Source organism: Camellia sinensis, chromosome 15 (genome assembly GCF_055761805.1).
Source record: "Camellia sinensis isolate YWXY chromosome 15, ASM5576180v1, whole genome shotgun sequence".
In the NCBI taxonomy this organism is placed as follows: Eukaryota; Viridiplantae; Streptophyta; class Magnoliopsida; order Ericales; family Theaceae; genus Camellia; species Camellia sinensis.
In genome coordinates, this window is record NC_138975.1 from 137,364,080 (window position 1) to 137,386,451 (window position 22,372).

Consider the following 22,372-nt stretch of genomic DNA (forward strand, 5'->3'; position numbering starts at 1 on the left):
GCACAGCTGGCATGCACCAGGCTTGGAGGGTGCAAATGGTGCAAACCGGCCAGAAAATTTGGTCGTCGGCCAAAATAAAGTGCCGGTCGGCATAATATTTTGCTGGTCGGCAAAATAGATTGCCGATAGATGATTCCAATGTCAAAAAACGGCCGGTGGGTATGAAAATTGAAGCCCCGGAAGTTAGCTTTCCAATGGCGCAAACCTTGCATCAAAATTCCTCCTGTGCAAAAAGTTATGCCCTTTTTCGTGAAGCCGCGCAGATTCGATCCAACCGGGATGATGCCCGACTTCAACTGATCATATCTCCCCCACCCGGACTTGGCTCTAGGAGATTCTTGAGTGCAAAATGAAGCCCCGGAAGTAAGATTTCCGATGGTGGTGGCCCCATAGCTAAAATCCAAGTGTACAGACAGATAAGCCCGATTCAGCGAAGGCTGCTCAACTCGCTTCTACCCGGATTCATGCCGAACTTCTCCCAAACTAGTTTTCTCCTCTCCTTTCCTCTTTTCTTCAACTCCAAAACCCTAAACAAAGTGTTTTGAAAGATTTGCCTCTCTTCTAGCCGAAGAAACTGATTCTTTGCCCTGCACATCTCTCAACACCGAGCAAACCATCAGTAGTGCCCAAGTCTTAAGGGCGGTCAAAAATGGGGTGTCTACAGTTCACCACACGACGGGGCCCCTCTAGAGGTTCCCTACATATTTCCATCTGTTCCTGAGGCGGATGAGTCGGTCATTGCCGAGGTGGCTAGAGGTATTAAGGCTGACCTCAAAGCAGAGTTCGAGCTTGAGCTTGAGCCAGAGCCACTACCAGTGAGAGTACAGCTATTTGATCCAGATAGGTACCATCCTCGCACACACATCTTGCCAGCTGGTGGCATTAGGCGCTTCAGCGACTTCATTCTCGCTGTGCCGAAGGATCTCTTACTGAGGGAGCCAACTTCTCACCTTTCATCCGTCGCAGTTGAGGTATGAGCTCTGTTTTCATGCATTCCTACCTGTCTTTACTCGCATTTCTTGCATTGCATTTTCTGACCGTAATTTCATCACTACCATATCTGATGCATCTTTTTTTTGCCCCAAGGTAAGTCTCGTGCGTTTAGAGGGTGCGGAGCTACTACCACGCGAGGCTGGTACGACGAGCTCCCTGCAGGAGTTTGCGACATCGTAAATGAGACTGGTTTTGGCCTATTCTGCTTCAGCCTAACGCGGGTTATCGTGAGCCGTTCCCTTCTGGGCGCACTTGTGGAGAGGTGGTAGGACACCACCAACTCCTTCCATTTTTTCACTATCGGGGAGATGACAATGACTCCCTACAACTTCGCCATAATCACGGGCTTAAACATAGGAGGTGATCTGATCCCATTCGATATAAACATGGGAGAGTGGGAGGCAACTTGGATTGAGCTACTAGGAGCGCGTCCACCCATATATCGGACAAGCATGGTTATATATACCTGGTTCTCCGAGCAGTTTAGAGGGAGCAAGCCCAAGACAGTAGAGGGATGGAGCAGTATGCTAGAGGCTTTCTGATGTTTGTCTTTGGCACCACCTTGTTTTTGAACAAGTGGAACACCATAGGTTTATATTTGTTGAGCGCTCTAGTGACCCTTCCTCGGGTGCGCTTCTATGATTGGGGCGGAGCCGGCCTTGCCATCCTATATGGATACATGAGTTCGACCTCCCGTCTGAACGAAGACTTGATCGGAGGCTACTGGTGAGCTTGGGAGGTATGTATCTTAGTTCCCTCTTCGCGCTTTACATTTTCTACTTTACATCTGTTTAACATCTGTGCTTTCTGCTTTGCACTTTCTGCATCTGTTCATAGATTGTGCTTTCTACTTTGCACTTTCTGTATCTGTTCATACATTGTGCTTTCTGCTTTGCACTTTCTGCATCTGTTCATACTGTATTTGATCACATATCACTGCATTTTCTCCGTAGCTATGGGATTCTGACTCTGGTTCTAGAGCCCATAAAGGAGCTCCCACTGGTAGTCCCTTACTCACGGAGGCATGACGGCCGACTCTAGTGTAGGACCCGCGAGACCTTCACATTCTTTCGGTATTACTTTGACACTATGGTTGCTCATGAGGTAACCCGAAACACAGTCATTTTTTCTTTACAACTATTCTGATTCACATTAGCAATTGATAGCAACTAATAATCTGTACAATCTCTATTTGAAGATTATGTGGCAGCCATGGGCCATGATGCCGATCGGAATTCGGGACCAGTATGCCGGGGCCTGGGCCACTTCTTACTTTTGCATTCTACTCAAAGGCCTAGTTTGCCGGGCTTGGTTCCTGAGCGAACGATTCGTACATCAGACTGTGGGCCTGCTTCACTCGATCATTCCGATGGCACCGCCAGAGTCCATACGATCAGTAGATAGCCTATCCATTGATGAGATCACTCAGTTTATGGTGGGCCTGGATGCTGACTACTTCTGAGTGGAGGGTGACTATGCGGCCTTCATCCAGACACATCTCATGCTACCTTTGACTCGTGCTTGTGGAGGTGAGGAGGCGAGAGCGAGAGCTCCTGATGTGAGAAAAGCGCCTAGAGTGACCAAGGCGACCAGGGCCCGTGCTTCTTGGGCAAGGTAGAGGACCGGTTGGCCAGAGCTTTCCATTGCATTGATATGTTGCCGGCATACTAAGGATGCTTACTAGGTCCCAATTGAGCCCACAGCAGCCGGGTACGATCTTGTCGGGGTTAGAGGCCCAACTAAGGTATGGACCACACTTTACGATTTGCACCCCACATTTCATTTTAGATATATTCACTACAAACACTGATCATCCAAATGCATTTGTAGGTGTCTATTGAGTACACAGGGGGTGCTCATAAGCTGATAGCCTTCTTGATGGGTATGATACAGAGGAGAGAGACACTGCTTGGTCTCCACAGCATCCCGGTAATTTCTTCAGTTTACGCTTCATGCTATTAACTTTCCACTGATACACTAGCATTTCAACTGTAGTCTGCTCCAAGCTACACTGATACACTGCATTGGCACATTGCACCCACACACTGTACTTACACACTATATCTAACTTTTGCATACACTCATTTTGCACACCACACTTGCATCTGATACACACATTACATACTGTGCTTGTATCTGATACACACATTACATACTATGCTTGCATCTGATTCACACACTAAAACTGATATGTGACAATTATCCTTTTCAGATCCCATCTATACCAACTGCTCCAGCAGCGGGAGCACTAGTAACGGCAGTACCTTCTCCAGTAGCAAAAAGAAAAGGCAGAGACAGGAGTTCCTAAGCCCGGAGCAGTCCTCCAGAGCCTATCTTGCACAACGATGATGCTGAGACTAGCGGCTCGGAGGAGGCAGCGAGTCAGCATTTTAAGTCATCTTAGAACGGAGATGATGACGTCAGCTCGAGTTCCGAGAATGGAGGTGGTGATACTGAGGAGGGTTCTAGAGTAGAGAGCGGAGACGATACCAGCTTTAGTTCGGACTCAGAGGCAGATTCAGACAACGAAGCTAATGGAGATAGCACCCCAGAGTCTTCTTCTCCGACGAAGAGAACGAAGAAGGCCTCTCGGGCATGAGGCTACTGGCGCTGATTTTTTTATTTTTGCTTAGTTTCTTTTTGTTGGTAGCATTAGCACATGTATAGCTCTAGATAGGTTTTATTTTGCTTTAAAACTTATACTACTCTTTTGTAAAAACCATGATCGGAATAAAAACCTCGCAACTTTTATAAAAAGTGTTATCATTTTGCATCATGAGCACCATATATGCATGAAATGGACATGGAATTGAAACGACCAATAGCACTTGATTGAAACAACATTCTTAATCGGGTAATGAATCGACCAACAACCAAAATACAAAATGCAACAAACAACTCGATAACAAAAAAACAAAATAACGACTCGAGAAACAAAACAACCCAAATACAACTCAACAAACTTGCTAAAACCAAAAGGACTCAAAATAAGACCTTAAAACACACAAAGAGAAAAACAAAACACATACTTCCCGCACCGCTCAGCACAAAGATAGACAATAGGCCTGAGAGAAAGGCTGCCGACCAGAAGAGGAGTTTACCGGCCACCCGCCGGCCATCAATGTGCAGAACCTCTAGATTGTTAACAATTAGCTTCCACTCACTACCTTATCTTCTACAAAAGGTTAAAATTCGGGGATTCTTCATTTCAGCTGCAAATTCTTCACAAATGGAGCCATTTTTCGCCGAAAGACTCTCGGATTGGATTGCGACTTTAGATGACTCGGAAAAGGTGAATTTTTGGGGTTTCGGCATAAATGCACTTTTTTTATTGAGCCAAACTCCAATTTGTTTTTTATTCCTTCATGCCGCAGCTAGGTGCTGGGACCCGATTACACACGTCTTTAGCTTCGGGGGACAAGAAATATGCTCAACATTTGAATAATTTCAAGCATTAATGGAATCCCAGCGCGATGAGAAAATCATGCCTCAGCGCCATTTTGGCCACCCTCAAGCTTTGCGACGGATGTGTGGGCTTACTCTGCACGAGGCTCGATCTCTGGCCCACAACGAAGAGCTAGATATTACCAATCTGATTCATCGATTTTCCAACGTTGGTGACCGCGACAACCATCTTTGGCGAGGTTTGTGGCAACATGCCTTCTGCTTATGTATGCTAGTTCATTTCCTTTTTGCCTCTAGTTTCGACGGGTCCAGCATCCGATTGATTGAAGTGGCCCAAGGTTTGAAAGTTAGAAAGAGTTGCATTAGCTTGACATTGGCTGAGAGTTTGATAGGCTTAGACGCCTGCCATTGGCGGGATACTACCAGATTCGCGAGGAGTCCACTACTTTTTCAGGTAATGCTTTCCATCCTTTTTCATATGTGTCTCTCACATCGCTCGGCACTCATGCTCTATTTTTCTCTCAAAGCCCTCTTCTCACTTTTCTCTCAACATACATCTCTCTATTCTTTCATCCCTTCCCAGGTGGGCTTATGGATAAGCTGAAGGTAGTGGACTCTTGCTCTAAATACTCAGCTCGAGGCTATTTCTTCCGCCACTGACTTGTGGATTTCCCTAACGAGGGGTGGTGTGAGTGGATGTGCAATAGGTACGCTACTGACATAGCCTGGCGTTGCCCTTGGCTTAATATGACCGAGATGAGTTACAACATGGCTCGACAACCTGGGATACTGCTGATCTCACATGCTGTGTATTCTACTTCCCGTTCCAGTTCAGGCATCAGTTTGGGCATGATCAGACCTGTCTAGAGGAGGGCGTAGAGTACCCGATTTCATTCCCCATCTGAGTTCACACTTGGCTAGGTACCTCACTGATTGGAGGACAAGAGAGCTTCTGGCCTGCTCCTAGTTTTAGTTGCCCCCTTTCTGGCGAGTGTTTGGGTTGGCTCAAAGATGAGGCACAAACCGGGCCTACCTTAGCTTCAGAAGCTTCCACAAGCACGAACGGGAGACGTAGAAACACCTGATGCATCTATGCCCCTATTTTATTGCTTTGACCTTTCTTTTCAAAAATTTTTGATGTAATAAAAGTAACTTTGATTTGTATCGGAGAGTTAGAAAACTTTGTATTGAAATCAATGAAATTAAAGTTGTGAGCACTGAAAATTTTTCTTTTGGTCTAAAAATGGTCTAAGTTGTAAAAGGTAAAATTTGAACAAAATCAACTTTTATTAAAACTTTCCAAAACCATTTTCGAAAAGAATCACCACTTGACACGCATGGAATCAAATCAAAAGATCAGAACTGCCCCTTAATTGAATAGCACTGCTCAGCATTGTAACCAGCTCTTCTCTCAGAGTAAAGATCATAACCGAACTCTTAGGCAAAGAACAAACAAGGATGACCTGATCTGACACATGGACAAGACAGTTGATTTGGAGATGTTTACGGCCGAACTTCAGGATGAAGTTGCCTACGCATCCCGAAGATGAGAATCAAGCCTTACGTAGTTCGGTTCGGGTTCACTCAATTATTAACTCTCTCCTTTTGTGCTCTAACTTTTGCCAAGGCCACCCTTTAGGGTTTTCAACCTTGCGAGCTCAGTTTTTCTTTATTTCTAATTTTTTGTGGTCTAACTTTTGCCTAGGTCAACCTTCTAGGTTTTCGGCTTAGTGAGCCTCTCAAGGATAGTATTTCTTTAACTTGTCCATGTTGATCGGTTGGGAAAATTCTAAGCCATCCAAGTCCATGAGAATAATAGCTTCACCCGACTAGACAGTTTTGATGATGTAAAGACCAATCCAATTGGGTCTGAACTTGCCCCTAAGGTCATGGATGGGAGTTCGGTTGTCATTTAGCACCAAATCCCCTTCTTTGAGATTCCAGGACTTAACCTTCTTATTAAAAGCTCTGGCAATCCTGTGTTGATAACCTTGAACATGGTACAATACTTTCAGCCTTCTCTCATCAAACAGCATTAGTTTTTCAAACTTACTCTGCTGCCAGTCCGTCTCTGCTATTTGGTACTCAGCCATAACTCGTAGCGATGGGGCTTCTATTTCGATTAGCAGAACAGCTTCCATCTCATAGACAAGAGAATAAGGAGTTGCCCCCATAGACGTTCAGATTAAAGTTCTGTAGTCCCAGAGTGCAAATGGCAATTTATCTGGCTAGTCCCTATAGGTCTCAACCATCTTCTACAGAATGTGCTTGATGCTCTTGTTGGTAGCCTCAACAGCTCCGTTGGTTTGCGGCCTATATGTAGATGACTTATGAAAAGCCACATTGTATTTTTCCAACAAGTCTATCACCTTTTTGTTGAAGTTGGAGCCATTATTTGAAATGATCTCGTTCGGGACTCCATGTGGGCAAATGATGTTGTTTCTAATGAACTTAGCCACATGCGTGTAGACACCCCATTTTTTACCTTCCTTAAGACTTGGGCGCTACTGATCGATTATTCGATGGTGTAGGTGTGCAGTGCAAAGAGTCGATTTCTTCGACAAGAAGAGAGTTAAATCCCAACCTTACACCCCATTTTGGACCAAGACCATTTTGAACAAAAAAAATTTAGACCTAAAAACCCTCTATTTCAAAATATTTTTGAAAAAAGTTCTTGCGATGTTCCAAAGCTCGTATTTCGTTAAATGTTGCACTTTTCGGTAAACCGAGCAAGGACAAAGTGGAAATGAATGAAAGAGAGATGAACTCCTTGTCAAAATATTAAAAACACCTTATTTGGGGGTTTGGAGTTGAAGAAAAGAGGAGAGGAGAGAAGAAAACTAGTTTGGGAGAAGTTCGGCATCAATCCGTGAGGACCAAAACTGAGCAGTCTACACTAAAAGAGGGATATCTTTCAGCACAGTTGGAATTTTGATGTGAGGCTGCCACCATTGGAAAGATTACTTCCGAGGTTTCAATTTGGACACAAGAATGACCTGAAAATGAGTCTATATGAAGGAGTTATGCCCACTTGAAGTTTGACCTGCAGAGCAGAGTTCTGCTGTCGGCCATAAAAGTAGCCGGTCGGCCACTTGAGGTGGCCGGCCGGCCAAGAAAGGTAGCTGACCGGCTACTTATGTCCAAAACTCAGATATTTTGCAGATATTTACCTCCAGGTGTCTTCCACAAGCTTCAGTTGTCCTGTAATCAAATATTTTGACCTTGAGCTCATATATTGCTATATATAAAGGCTATATCTCATATTTTGCAAGGTTGGAAAGTTTGGGAGGCTCTCTCTCTAAAAGTCCCTCTCTCTCTCTACAAAATTTTGTGAGCAAAATCTCAGCCTCTCTCTCTAGAAGCCTCTCTCTCTTCTTGTTTTGTGCCTTAAGCTTAGAATTCTCTACACTTTTGCAAAGAGACCCTTAATCAAACATCCTCATCTTGGAGCTGAGATTCTTTGAGGATCATTTGGAGCTCCTAAGGTAGGTTTGAGCTGTAATTTGGACCTGTTTTGCAGCTGTGCTTCAAGGGTAAGAACTTGTCCCTTTTAAGCTTTGTTTTAGCTAAGTGCTTGGCCATCTTTTTACACTACTTTGAGGCTGGTTTTGACCTCTAAAAACTCTATTTTTTTAAGGTTTTAAATTGTGGTTTGAACCTTGTTTGGTTAAGGGGTGGTTCTTCCCCTTTGCTCTTTGGCTTGCAAAGCCTTTTGAGCCACCTTTCAAAGCTTTTAAAACAATCTTGTTTTGGCCTTTAAACCACTGAATTCCGAGAGAATTTCAGTGGTAGAAAGTTTTTTTTAAGGCCCAAAATAGGAGGGGATGGCCTCCCCTCCTTGTCTCTATATGCCATGCCTTGTTAGCACTACAAAGTAGCATCTTTTTATGGCTTATGTTAGCTTAGTTCAAGCATGTTTTTGGCCACATTTCAGCATGTTATAACTCTGTTTGTGGCTGGTTAGAGCACCTCTTGCTTGCTTCTTACACTTGTAGTACAATCTTGTTCAGAAGCTTAGTGTTCTTGGTGATTTAGCCTATTATTATGTATAGGCTCCACTCCAGCATGTTTTTGGCTTTAATTTAGCATACTTTAACTCTATTTCAAGTGGTCTTGGTCACATGTGCTTTGCTTTGTATAGCTATAGTGTAAAGAGCCTTTACTAGCTTTGTGTTTTAAGGCCCCTAGCATGCTTTGCTTGAGTTATTTGCATGATATAGCATCATTTTACATGTGATTTCAGAGCATATACCCTTGTCACACTCTCACATATTTCACTCTTTCATTGCTTTTGAGAGTTGTGCTTTATGCCTTGCTTGCGAGCTAATATGCGAGCATGTTTTTCTTGCCACTTGAGCTTGAATTCCAGCATGTTTTAGCTACTGATTTGGCATGATTAAGCTCTGTTTTGAGCTGGTTTGATCACATGAGCTTTGCTTTGTATGCTTGTAGTGCAATTGTGCTAAATTGCCTAGCATGTGCTATTGTTTTGGCCTCTTAATATAGCTATTCTTACCTTATTTCAAGCATGTTTTAGAACTCTATTCAGGGTGTTTTAGGACTGTTGGTCCCTTTTGAGCTTTGTATTGCATGCCTCTAGTGTTTTGTCCTTCACTAGTTTCAATGCATTGGCCCCTAACATGTTGTGTATGTGTTACTTGCATGTTGTAGCATTACTTGTCATGCCATTTCAGCATTGAAACATCTGTAACCTCCCTCATTTCTTCATTTTTCAATTTGTTTTGAGGGTTGTTTGGCCTTTAGTTTGTGTTTAAGCATGAGGTAGGGTTTGTGCTCAAATGGCTTTAACCCTCTTTGGAGGGTTTCTCCTAGTCAAGGGCATAATCTCTCTCATGTCCTAAACCACCCTTTTGGCTGACCCCTCCCATTAGAGGACTTTCACATTGGACTTAACCGGTTAAGGAATTAATTGGTAAGCTAAAATGTGTAAACAAAAATGAGCCAAGTAAAACATGACTAAGATAAGCATGTTGTTTGCATTGCATGTGTTTGGATGGGACGTTAATCCAAACACGAGGAATGAGGAACGTTTCATACTCAAAGTGATGAAACGTGTCACATTTCCCGGTCGTCGTCACCCTTGATCATGCATGATAGGGTGGTGGCCATTTGAGTCTTATGTGTGCATTCATTAAGCTTGTACAAGCTTGGTTCTTTGGCCATCATGCATGAAAATGCTTGATTGGTGGCTTGAGAGCCAAGTGCCACACTCCTTTGAGCTTGAGAAATGATAAGGAGGGTGGCAGTACACACATTGCTTGAGAAATACACTATTGTGCCTCTATTGTTCTGTGTTGCAGCAAAACCAGAAGCCTGGAAAAGGAGGTAGCCGACCGGCCAGTGGAGGTAGCCGACCAGCCACTTGCACTAGCCAACCGGCCAGTTGGAGTGGCCAGCAGCCACTTTTTGTGGCCGACCGGCCACCAGTCCATTTTTGTGCAGAAATGATCCTGTTTTCAAGCAGAGGTAGTCTGAAGTTGGCACAATGTTCAGAAAACAGAGGCAAGTGTAAACAGAGACAACCGACAGCAAGGCAATGGATTTTCAGGAAGTCGCCAACCAAGCATGCATCTCTACCTCGCCCGTGAGGCCATTTAATTGATTTAATTAGCTAGTGTAGCTAGTTATTAAGTTCAATTTGGCATGTAATAATTAATTAGCTTAAGTTAGTTAATTAGTTGGTTTGTAATAATTAGCTTAGCTTAGTATAGCTTAGCTTATTTATTCGGCCCCTCCTTCGAAAGGGTGCAATGTTGTAATAAGCATGCGTGTGTGTGTGCATGTCTTTCAACCTCATGTCTTTCTCCTTTTTACTTATCCGCTTTCGATGGTTAGTTTTAGGGCATTTTTCAATTAGTATACTTTATGTTTGCATCATTCATTTCTCTTGCATGTACTGGGTTCGGCTCATCATTCAAACTGCATCGTATTTCAATACTTCTTTGAATATGTGTTTCAAAACACGTTATCAAGTGTTGCATTCATATGCCATCTTAGATAGCCGAGCCTATTTAGTCGCATTCTTTGCATGTGTTGCATTAGGCATTTTACATAGTTAGGATCCTGCATGATTTCTAACTAGTTTTCTGTTTTGGCTCGGAGTACACTGTAAGTGCTTACGCTTTAGTATACTTGCATGAGTGTGAGTGTTGCCATGATAGCATGCTTGCCATGAGGCTATTTGCTTAAGTGATTAAACTGCATGAATACCTATGGGTGAAGGCTTGATTGCCTGAATTAGAGCAACTCGATGATTGTGAGTTTTAAGCCCACTTTGCGAAGTGGCAAAATCATGTTTTAAAGCCCACTTGAAGGTGGCAAATCCGCGCTTTAGCTTACTTGCGAGTAGCACTTTCAAACCATTTTCAAAAATAAACATGAGTTGTATTGTTCCGATTCTTGCGATTTTAGTCTATACATGTATGTGTGCGCCACATAGTAAAGTTAGCTAATAACCGGAATAAGAACACATTTGTTTATAAAACAACATATCGTGCTTAGTAGAGGCCGATCCTTTGATCGGGCGAGCGGGGGTGCTCATTTCAGGACCTTCCCCTCTCGTACCCAAGTTCCCGGGCCGAGGCAACTTTGGTGATGACGGACACGTGGCCTTTGGCACGAGTCAGGGTTTCCTAAATTTCCCCAAAACAAAACATTTAGGTGGCGACTCTGTAATCTAGCAAAGCAGTCCATGTTTGGTGCTTTTTCATTCAAAATTGATTTTTCAAAACCAATTGCCAGATTTGGACTCTTTGGTGTTTATCAGCCTCACATTGCACTTTGTGAGATTAGATTCAGAACCATGACAGGAGTCTGAACTGTAGTAAGACCAATTCGCGCCATCTCCGAAAGGGGCGCGTGCGGAGGAAGCCGAGTCTACAATGCGTTGCTTTTAACATTGCGTAGGACTAAGCTTCCACCTACTTTGTGAAGTAATCAATTGCCACCAGAATGTATTCATGCCCATTCGACCCTTTTGGTGTGACTTCTCTAATGACGTCAATTCTCCAGACTGAGAAAGGCCATGGCAAAGTCATGTTGTAGAGCTTTGACGGCGGGATATTCATGCGATTAGCATGAATTTGGCATTTGTAGCATCGCTGAGCAAAACTAATACAATCCTCCTCCATGGTGGACCAGTAGTAACCTTGCTTGAGAATCTTCCAGGCCAGCATCACTTCGTTCATGTACACCCCGCACTCTCTCCTATGGATAACCTCCATCAGGCGCTTTGACTCCCCTTCTTCGACACACAACTTGTGCATTCCCAAATGACCTCTTTTGTACAGTTTACCTCCGTAGATGATAAATTAAACGACCATCCATCATATTGCCCTTTTGTCCTTGGCATTTGCCCCTGGTGGATACATCTCATTTTCCAAGAAGTTCCAAATATCATAGTACCAAGGGTTTTGATCTTGCACTTCATCTATTACGGTGATGGTTTCATAGGCCAGCGTGTATCTCTGCTCAATGATGATCGGACGTATCCGGACTCCAAGCGATATGTCTATCATAGAAGATAGAGTTGATGAAGCATCAACGAACCTGTTGTTCTCTCTCAGTAGATGCGTGAAAGTCAACTTTTCAAACCTAGGAATCAGAACGTCCAAGGTCTGGTGATAAATCTTCATATTTTCTTCTTTAACCTTTCAATCTCCATTTGCTTGAGAAACAACTAGGTTCGAGTCCCCGATAACATCCAACCTTTTTGTCTCTAGTTTCAGGGCGGCTTCCAAACTAACGATGCATGCCTCATATTCTGCTTCATTATTGGACACCTTGAACCAAATTTTGAAGGCTAAAGGTATATGGGAATTGTCGGGTGTTATCAGTAACACACCTATCCTATAACTGCATTGATTGGATGCTCCGCCAAAGTACATTGTCCAAGTCTCTTCCTTAACTTGCAGAATGGCTTCATCTGGGAACAGGTATTCCACCGATTCATCCCATTCTACTGGATGATTTGCCAGGAACTCCGCTATTGCTCTCCCCTTAACCAACTTGCGGGTAACATACTTAAGATCAAATTCGAAGAGGAGACAACCAATGGGCTAGCCTACCCGTAAGCGTTGGTTTCTCAAAGAGATATTTGATAGAATCTAATCTCGAAACCAAAATTATGGAGTGAGCTAACAAGTAGTGTCTCAACTTCCTGGTAGCCCATACCAAGGCTAAGTAAGCTTTCTCCAACGAAGTGTAGGGGTCTCATAATCCAGGATTTTCTTGCTCAAATAGTAGATGGCTTTCTTCACCCTATCCTTAGATTCCTGAGCAAGCATGCATCCCATTGTGGTGTCTGTTATTGACATATATAGAATCAAAGGCTTCCTTGGCTCTGGTGGCGAGAACACAGGCGGATTCTTAAGGTACTGCTTAATCTGCTCAAAAATGAATTGACATCGATCATCCCATCGGAATTTTTTTTTTCTTCAAGAGACCAAATAGTGGTTCATAAGTCAACGTTAATTTAGAAATAACCTGTCTTATGAATTGCATTTTACCTAGAAAGTCTCACACCTCCTTTTCAGTTCTTGGTGGTGGCATTTCTAAGATGGCCTTGATTTTGGAAGGATCTACCTCAATGCCCCTCTGTGTGATCAAGAAGCCCAGCATTTTCCCTGTTTTTATGCCGAAAGTACACTTCTGCAGGTTCAACCTCAACCGGCATTCTCTAATCTGTTGAAATAATTTCTTCAAGACTGTGTAGTGGCCCTCTCTTTCTTTGGACTTGACAATTATGTCGTCCACGTACACCTCGACCTCTTTCTGGATCATATCGTGTAAAATAGTTGTTGTAGCCTTTTGATGGGTAGCCCCGGCATTTTTCAGCCCAAATGACATCACCCTGTAATAGTAGGTTCCCACGGCGTAGTGAAGGTGGTTTTCTCTCTGTCCTCAGGTACCATTAGAATTTGGTTATACCCGAAAAATCCATGTGATAACCTGTGGGGAAGTGGTTGTAGGAAATACTCTTCTGATCTTGGGGGATGCTCGTGATCCTCTGATAAGCACCTGAAAGGAAGTAAACACTCCAGTCGGGGGTGCCGGAATTAGCACTCCGACAGACAAGTCAGTCTCCCGTTCTAGATTACTTGTATTCTAAGTTAAACACCACAATTATCACATACCTTTCTCAGTCTGCTATTCCTTTATTTATACTCGTTCTCTGGGCCTCGGGGCCAGGTCCACGTTTCGCTCATTATGTTCATATTTACTCGGCTCCATAGCTCAGTACCTATTCGGTCCATCTACCCTTTATATTCGGCATCCTGATGGTTCTGGACAGAGCCGGGCAATACCTGTCTATATTTATTTTTTGCTTTAGAATATCCTTGAGTTCTCTCTAGAATGGCTAAGCATTTGAAAGACCTCCTCTCTGAGGGTCAAATTTCTGGGTCCCGAAAACATTTCTCTATTCCTGATGATGTTCATCTATCTCTAATAACGAAGAGTTCCCTGGATATGGAGAGGGATGACCCAAATACAATCGTGTTCCTTCTCCTGTCCATTGCGGAGGGTGGCGTTCGCTTTCCCCTACATCCATTTCTTAGGGCCGTCCTCCGCCACTGGGATCTGATTCCCTCGCAACTCAATGTGAATTTCTTTCAAATCGTAATGGGAATTATTGAATTGAACCGGCGCCTCAGGATCAACCTGGGCATTCCTGCGATTCGGCATTGCTACGCTTTAGCCAAATCCTCTGGTCGGCTCGGGCGTTACTTTCTCAGGGCTAGGGACACTGACAATCACTTGGTAACCATGCTTGCCAGCTCTGGCAAACGAGTTGATGATGTAATGGTCAATGTTCGGGGCAACTGGGAATTCGGCGAAGGCGAAGATCGCCTGGACCCTATTCCCAGACGGAGGGGTAAACCAGGTTGCCGTGTGATTCCTTGTTTGTTGAACTTTCTTTTATTCGGCTTCTTCTCCAAATATAATCCTCCGTTTTTACAGGCAATAAGTTGAAGAGGGTTCTGACCTCGGCTGACGATGCAGTACTTTCAGACATTAAGATTGCGCTAAAGTATTTTGGTCGTCCAAACGTACAAAAACAAGGCAGAGCCACCCATATTCTTCTGAGGTACGATCCTATCTATACTACATTCTCGACCGCAGACAACATTCCGATCCCAACCGGCGAACAACACCATACGGCTCTTATCTTCCCCAGCTTCAAGTCCCTGAGACAGATTGGTCTCGAGACTTCCGATTTGGGACAAGACTTAGAGCCGGAAGTCGAGGTGGTCGCCGAATCAACCAGGGAGTTCATTACCGAGGCCGAAGAGGTCGACGAAGCTCTAAAATCAGCGTTTGAAACTGTCAGTCTTAGCCAGCCTAACTCACCGTCCATTTCGGATCGGGTAGAGTTTTCTTTCGGAGACATTTTTACGGATTTGGGGGACCTGCCCGGCGATTTTTCTGAAAGCATGGCTGGGGAAAATCTTACGCAGATGGCGAGAAAGAGAAATACCGAGCGAATGGCCACTCGAAAGAAGGCAGAGGCCGCTCGTTCTGAGCCTACCTCGGTTGAATCTTTACAACCCATTACTGCGGAAGAAATGGCTCAAATCATTTTGGATGAGACAGAGAGGGAGGCTGAACAGTAGGTCACGGAAGAACAACTGGTTCATCAAGAACGGGGCGAAAAACGTAATGCCGAGGGAGACGCAGGCTCGAAGGATAGTCTTGTTGGCAAAAGGCCTCGTTTAGAGGAATCCGACGTGGTTGTTCTTTTTGTTGTTCAACCAAAGATCAAAAACATGCCAATCTCTAATGACGCATCCGTCATAAAGGATTCGGCCGTAGGGTTGAGCTTGGCCGCCTCAGTTTCATTACCGGCTGATAAGGCCACCTTTCAAGAAGAGCTAGATTTGGAGCTTATAGCGTTCGTTGCCCAGTCTGCCCTTCTGGTATGTATACAATATTCTCTTTTCTGCTCGTTTGATTTGGTTTGCACACTATATTGCTTGATGTGATGATCTCGGTTTGTTTTGCAGACGGCTAGAAGGATAGCCGAACTAGGCCGCCGCAGCATGATGCCGCCGAAGGAATTGGCCGCTTACAGTCTGAAGTTGATGGTAAAAGGAGCAGGGCCGAGTTCGAGACGATGAGGGCCGCTATGGAAAATGCGCAAGCCGAAGCGGAAATGGAAAGGGCTTAGACTACTGACCAGCTCAGATCCGAAGCCGAGGATAGGGCAAACGCGAGCAAGGAATCGCTCGAGTTAGCCAAGGAGGTGCTTGCTAAGGCAGAGGCTGAGTTAAAAGAGTTGAAGGCGACCAAGGAAAAAGCTGAATCCGAAGTTTCTACGGGGCTTGAGGCTGGGAAGAGCGCCGCCTTCAAGGAATATGTAGACGAAGTCCCCAAATTCGAAAATCGGGGATTCAAACATGGGTGGCTCAAAGCCCTTGCTGCTGTTGGAGCTACATCGGTCGTGCCAATTCCATACGAGCAAGTAGACGTTGAGCCACTTGAGTCTGATCCCGAGGATTGATTTGGGAGACATTTTGGTTTTATTAAGTATATTCAATGTACATTTTTTGGATTTTCATATGTAAAATGTCCGCTGCTAGCGCCCAGTTTATGAATGAAATTTTATATGCTCTCAAGTTATTTTTCGTTTTGTCTGTTATATGAGCGTATACTTAGGAGAGTCAGCAGTTAGAACAAAATGTCAAGCATGCGTGAGACGGCAGACCAAATGGCCGATTAAAATTAGGGATCTGATTTAGTCAGAAACAAAATGAATTCAAGACTAGTGCTCAGATAAATCGATTCGTGGACCAGCTGCGGGCGCTCGAGCTGTATAGATTGATGAATCTGCCCTTGCCCCAGCTGGTTCACGGACATAGAACGCCGAATAAAACGTAATAAATTTTGCACGCAAGAATCGATTAGTGGAATGGCTGGGGCACTCGAGCCGTATAGATTGATGAATCTACCCTTGCCCCAGCTGGTTCACGAACGTAGAACGTCGAATAAATCATAATAAATTTTGCATGCAAAAATTGATTCGTGGAACGGCTGTGGCACTCGAGTCGTATAGATTGATGAATCTACCCTTGCCCCAGCTGGTTCACGAATGTAGAACGCCGAATAAATCATAATAAAGTTTGCACGCAAGAATCGATTCGTGGAACGGCTGTGGCACTCGAGCCGTATAGATTGATGAATCTACCCTTGCCCCAGCTGGTTCACGAACGTAGAACACCGAATAAAACGTAATAAATTTTGCACGCAAGAATCGATTAGTGGAACGGCTAGGGCACTCGAGCCGTATAGATTGATGAATCTGCCCTTGCCCCAGCTGGTTCACGAACGTAGAACGCCGAATAAATCGTAATAAATTTTGCACGCAAGAATCGATTCGTGGAACGGCTGTGGCACTCGAGCCGTATAGATTAATGAAGCTGCCCTTACCCCAGCTGGTTCACGAACGTAGAACGCCGAATAAAACGTAATAAATTTTGCACGCAAGAATCGATTAGCGGAATAGCTGGGGCACTCGAGCCGTATAGATTGATGAATTTGCCTTTGCCCCAGCTGGTTCACAAACGTAGAACACCGAATAAATCGTAATAAATTTTGCACATAAGAATCAATTCGTGGAATCGCTAGGGCACTCGAGCCGTATAGATTGATGAATCTGCCCTTGCCTAGATAGTTCATGAACTGAGAACGCCGTATATCAGCGGTTGATGGGGCGATTGGGGCTTGGTTCAGTTGGCGATTGGGGTGATTGGGACTAGTACAGTACGGTACAGGATGGGCTATTGACGCTTCATTATTAATGAGGTAGCCTCGGAGATGCTGCCCTTGTAGGGAATAAATGGGCGTGTACTTCGTGAACGAGGGTCTTATTTACGTGCTAAACGAGAATCTCAGTCCCGCTCTTTGAGGAAGGCGAAACAAGTGCGAATGTCAAATAAGCTTTTCTTCAATAGCAGAGGTCAAGCGAAGACGCTAGCTGAGCTGGGAGGTGCCATGAATCGAAGCGGTGAACCGCCACGCACGGGCGGTAGGACGTCGAGGGGTCAGGAGAGACACCAATCTCCTCGACGTCGAAGTTGATCGCCTAGGAGGGATAGTCAGCCACAGCATAAGTCTCTTCAATCTCATCTTAGAAGGGAATCCGACGCAACTCCTCGCCCATTGAGTTTTGCAGTCTTCATGTGTAACAGACTGATGACGGAGGCAGATCCCATCATTCGAGACCCAAATGTGGCAGTCGAGTTTGCTCGACAGATTTTTCCGCCCGAAGTTCAGCAGTCAATGGTAGGCTGTCCGGACTTTGAAGTGTTTCGTGAAGGCATTCACAGGGTGGTGAGGGGACTTTACACAGCTTATGAGATCGGTATGCGTCTCCGCGCCGCTCGTCGGGACATAGAACAGAAAGACGAACGCATTCGGAAGTTAGAAGCTCACGTCGAAAAGACTGAGCGCGAGCTGAGGAAAAACAAGCCTGCGTCACCCCCCCAACCCAGTTGTCGTAGAGAGGGTTACTCAAAGGCGGATTAGTGATGCGATCGCCGATCGTAATACAGCGAGCATGTTTGCGATCGAGACTGCAAGAAACGTGGCCTATGAAAAGGGCTTTCATGACGGCCGACTGGTCAAAATTCAGAAGACCAAAGAGAAGCTCGCCGAAGAAGTTTGCCAATGTGAGAATCATGGCTTTAAGCACGGTTGGATCAGGGCATCTCAAGCAGCAGAAGCTCTCTGGGCGTCAGGAATTGATTCGGCGCTGCCACTCTACCAACGTAATCATTTTTCGTTTTCTGCTTTTGAAGTCGAGAAGAGTGAGGATGAGGACGACGCCGTATAAAAATACTATGTAATTGTGTTATTGTTGCTTGATTGAATAAAACGTCCTATTTTAAATGTTTCATTGTAATCCACATTCGGCGCATACATGTTTGCATATGTTTTCATTGTATAAACATTGTCTGGCTCAAGTAGTCATTTAATTTCGAACGGTTACGTGCCAGCTTGTCATGATCGCTCTGCCGACTAGGCTCTGAATTCAGAGACTTGTATCGGTCGGCGTGATGCGTCGATGAGGCTCTGAATTCGGAGGCTTAATTGGCCCAAATATGCCATGCTCCAGGGGCTTCGAATTTGGAAACTGTCATCCCATCTTTAATTGCCATAATTAGTCCATTTTAACTCAAAAAAGCCAAAAATTAGTACATGGAATGGCTATGGCCAACATCTATCGGCATCCGTCTTTTGGAGTTCAGTATTAATGACGTTGTTTCGGGGTCACCGCAAGGATTAAAAATAGATTGCCTCGGACTTTTTGCCCTAGTAATTTCACTCACTGTGTTCAGACTTGCTTTAAAACAACTTTGTTGCATGGGGCAGACAAATGTGAATGTCAAATGGAATTTTCTTCAACAGCAGAAGAGGGGCTCGAACCTGGGCTGAGCTTGACACTGCAATGAATCGCAGCAAGGAACCCACCCGTGTGAGGGGTGGGGTGTTCAAAGAACGGGAAGAACGTCGACCTCCAAGTCGTCGAAGCAGATCACCCCGAAGGAAGGAAGAGGCCGACACAGCGCTACAACCGTTGAATTTTACTGTTTTCGTGGGGAATTCCTTTCTTGTCTTGGATCTTGTTCTTGATATTGTCTATGGTGTCAAGGCTCTCGACCTTGAGGATGATTGTCGCGCCAGTGTGAATATTGTGGGTTCAGGCACGATAAGATCGAAGAATTTTGAGCTACGGATGCTCTCTGGGCAGCGGGCGTCGATTCGGCGCTGCCGCTGTACCTTTACGACCACTTCCCCTCTTCTGCCTTCGAAATTTGAGAAGGATGAGGATGAAGGTGACGCCGTATGAAAGTAGACTTTGTAATGCTCGAACGCGAATTGCGTTTTTGTAATTATTGTTTAATCGAATAAAATGTTTTATTTTAAAAGTTTGTATTTCATTGTGAATTTAAGAATCTTATTTCGAGTGTTGGCACGTTTTGTTACGTTTATGCCATTGTGCCGGCTCGAGTTACATTTCCCTGCTCTGATGTGCACTGAAGGCGCTCCGAATTCAGAATGTTATTCGGCTTTTGGAAGCTTTATTGACCCAACGGCGTTATACGCCGAGGGCGTTCCGAATCCGGAGACTTTATTGGCCTAACGGCGTGACGCGCCGAGGGGGCTCCGAATTCGGAGGCTTTATTGTCCCAACAGCGTCATGCGCCGAGGGGGCTCCAAATCTAGAGGCTTTACCGACCCAATGGCGTCATGCGTCGAGGGGGCTCCACATCCAGAGGCTTTATAATCCCAACGGCGTTATACGTCGAGGGGGCTCCGAATCCGGAGGCTTTATCGTCCCAACGGCGTCATGCGCCGAGGGGGCTCCGAATCCGGAGGCTTTACTTTGCCAATCGTGATATCCACGAAGGGCGCTCTGAATCCGGAGGCTTTATCGGCCCAACGGCCTCATGCGCCAAAGGGGCTCCGAATCCGGAGGCTTTACTTGGCCAATCATGATATCCACGAAGGGCGCTCCGAATCTGGAGGCTTTATCGGCCCAACGGTGTCATGCGCCGAGGGGGCTTTTTGGTCGAAATGCCCTTTTTAATTAGATTTTGCAGAAGATGGGATTATATCTGCCCAACAAGAATCCTTGCATTTACAAATGAGGAATATGTACATGGAGAATCATTTTAGAACTGAGATCATTCCCCACAAGTCGAGTTTAATGACAATTCTCGAGTTCCAGGGTCGTAACGTGTTTCTGAGTCGATATGGAATCCTTCTGATGATGACCGTGTTAGTCGAGGATGTTTCGATTTGGTATTTCGGGAGGGGGACAGAATGCTGGTGCGGAGTGCCGGAACCACGGATTTGCTCAATACCGTGTTGGGTAGGAAAGCGCAGCAGCTGATGGTAGGTGCTAGGCACGGCTTGGATAGCATGCAACCAAGTTCACCCCATGATGATATTATACAGCGATGGGAGCTTGACGACCAAGAATTCTACATCCATCGTTCGGGAGCCGGCTCGAACGGGTAGTATGATCTTCCCCAACGAATACTCTGGATTCACGTTGAAGCCAAACAATGGATGGGGAGCCGGAGACAGGTCTGATTGATTGAAATTGAGTTTGACGAAGGTTTCGTAATACATAACCTCTGAAGTGCCTCCTTGGTCTATGAAGACGCGTTCAACGACGAATCGATTTACGTGTAGCTCAATGACTAATGGATCACTATGGGGGAGTGTTACGCTGATAAGATCAGAATCGTTGAAGATAATACTCGGAGCTTCATGGGGCTGCGTCGATGGTGTGCGTTGCTTCTGGGGGGCTTGAATTGCGTGTACGGCAAGTGGCGTTGGAAGGTCGTATATCATATGAATGATGCCGAGCGGGGGCGAATCCTGCCGAAGGGCAACAGTTATGATTACGTTCTTTCGTACGTGTTGTTGAAGCCAACCATCTTGCACCAATTCCTCAAGGTGGTCTTTCAGAGCATAGCAGTTGTCCGTATCATGACCGTGATCTTTGTGATATTGACACCGTCTGTCCCGTCTTCCCGTGTTGGGAGGTCCCACCATTTTGGATGGTCATTTAAAAAATGGAAGATGTTGGATTTGGGACATAATCGAGCTGATTGAATCTAACAGCTCCGTATATTTCTTGTCGGCACGCTTTGTGCGCCTATTATCAACTTGCAGTTGCTCATTTGTTCGGTGTGGGCACTGATCGCTTGGTCGGCGAGAATCTCGTTTCTTATCTCGTTTAGTCCACTGATGTGGTTCATGGCTCTGAGGAGGTACGAAACTTATTGGCTGGGCAATCTCAGGGGGGGCCGTTTTGGTGGTACTATGTCCGGCTTTAACCCGCAAAGCATCATCTTCTACTTTCTTCATCAACCCCCAGACTGTTTTTGGGGGTCTTCTAGTCAAGGAACTACGGAGGGCACTATCTGGGTGTAGTCTCATTTTGAAGGTGGTGATGGCCATGGAGTCATTGCAAGCATCATCTACAAGATTAAAGCATTCCCAATATCGTGCCGAATATGCTCTTAGCGTCTCTCCTAGCAGGATTTGCATTGCCCAGAGAGAGTCGGCTTGTTTCGACTGGACCTCATTTGTGATGAATCTGGTCCTGAAAGACTTCTGTAATTGGTGGAAGGTTTTGATCGAAGCCGGCTCCAGTTTGTAATACCGCCTGACAGCTAGTGGTCCCAAACTGCTGGGGAATATTCGGCACATGAGGGCTTCGTCATCTACATGCAATGTCATGGCTTGCTTATAGTGGCAGATATGATCAGTGGGGTCTGACTTGCCATCATAGAGAGTAAATGACGGAGCTTTAAACTTTTTGGGCAAGATTGCCCTTGCGATCCATCGCACAAAAGGATCATGCTGGTCCTCGTTATCTGAGCCGTTTCTTCTGTGCTTATGCCTTACGTGTGGGCTCTCTTTAGAGGAGCTGGAAGTTGTAGGTCGTCCTTTCTTTTTGGATTCCGAAGATAGTGAGTCGGAGTCGCTATCAGTGTCTTGTTGCCGGGCTCGAGGTCGTCAACCACCTGCTTTCAGAGGTCGCTCCAGGTCTTGGTGCACGGCTTGTTTGGACTTTGCCACCTCCAGTGCCAAATCCTGACGGAGACACTCGTTCTCAGCGATCATGTTCTCTAACCGCTGCTCGTTTTGCTTTGCCTACTCTATGATCGCTTGCATTGCCTCATGTTCTAGAGTCGAAGGTGAACCGAAGTTCAAAGCACGTCTTACTGAGTTAGGCTCCGGTCCGTGCGTGTTTGTTGGAGTGAAGTCGTCTATTTGTGTGGTGTCATCAGTGACTATTGGAGGGTCCTCCGTCGCGTCCGCCATGGATGTGGTTGAGTATTCCCACAGACGGTGCCAATTGTGGGGAAGTGGTTTTAGGAAATACTCTTCTGATCTTGGGGGACGCTCATGATCCTCCGATAGGCACCTGAAA